A 1,520-nucleotide genomic window follows, 5' to 3' on the forward strand; every position below is an offset into this window, starting at 1 on the left:
AATGCATTTTGGAAGGTCTAATCCAGTTGGAAAGTTTCCAATAAGTGGCAGAACTCTTAAGAGTATTGATAGGCAGAGGGATCTGGGTGTACAGGTGCAGAGGTCACTGAAAGTGGCAGCGCAGGTGGATAAGGTCGTCAAATAGGCAGATGGCATGCTTGCCTTCATCTGCCAGGGCATTGAGTTTAAAAATTGGCAGGTTATGTTGCAGCTTTATAGAATCTTAGTTAGGCTGCATTTGGAATATTGTGTTCAAATATGGTCACCATACTACCAGAAGGATGTGATGACTTTGGAGAGGGAACAGAAAAGATTTACCAAAATGTTGCCTGGTATGGAGGACATTGGCTATAAGAAGAGGTTCGAGAAACTTGGGTTGTTCTCACTGGAACGATGGAGGTTGAGGGGCGACCTGATAGAGATCTAGCAGATTATGAAGGACATGGACAGAGTGGATAGTGAGAAGCTTTTTCCCAGGGTGGAAGAGTCAGTTACTCGGGGCCATAGGTTTAAGGGGCAATGTTTAAAGGTGATGTACGAGGGAAATTTTTTACACAGAGAGTGGTCAGTGCTTGGAACTCTCTGCCGGTGGAGGTAGTGGAAGCAGATACGATAGTGACTTTTAAAGGGCGTCTTGACAAATACATGAATAGGATAGGAATGAAGGGATATGGTGCCCGGAAAGGTAGGGGATTTTAGTTGTGACGGGCAACATGTCGGTGCAGGTTTAGAGGGCCCAAGGTCCTGTTCCTGTGCTGTAATTTTCTTTGTTCTTTGTTCTATTACCAAAAGCCCTGTTTCTAATTGTAATAGTACTGCCCTTGTTTATTTTAAATTATATTCAATTTGCCACTCCTCAACCCATTCATTCAATTATTCAAAATTCCTTTTGCAATCGAGGATAGCCTTCTTCACTGTTCACTAAACCACCAATTTTTGTGTTATTCGCAAATTTATTAACTATGCCTTCTACAGTCTCATGTAAATTATTTATATAAATGTCAAGCAAAAGTGGACCCAGCACCAATCCCTGTGGAACACCGTTATCATCAGGCCTCCAGTCTGAAACGCATCCCTCCACCACCGCTCCTTGTCTCCTGACATTAAGCCAATTTTGTATCCAATTGGCAGTCTCACCCTGTATCCTATGTGATCTAACTTCAGTAATTAGTCTACCATATGGAACCTTGTCAATGACTTTACTGAACTCAAAGTGAATAATATTCACTGCTTTGCACGCATCAATGGTTTTGGTCACTTCATCAAAAAAAAATCTCAATCGAGTTTGTGAGACAAGGATTACCACGCACAAAACTATGCTGACTAGCCCTAATCAGTCCTTGCCTTTCCAAATTAATGTAAATCCTGAACCTCAGAATTCCCTCCAATAAGCTACCCACCACACCCATTCCTCAGACGACATGTCCATCCTGGGCCTCCTGCAGTGCCACAACGATGCCACCCGAAGGTTGCAGGAACAGCAACTCATATTCCGCTTGGGAACCCTGCAGCCCAATGGT

Source organism: Rhincodon typus, chromosome 42 (assembly GCF_021869965.1).
Source record: "Rhincodon typus isolate 14 chromosome 42, sRhiTyp1.1, whole genome shotgun sequence".
In the NCBI taxonomy this organism is placed as follows: domain Eukaryota; kingdom Metazoa; phylum Chordata; class Chondrichthyes; order Orectolobiformes; family Rhincodontidae; genus Rhincodon; species Rhincodon typus.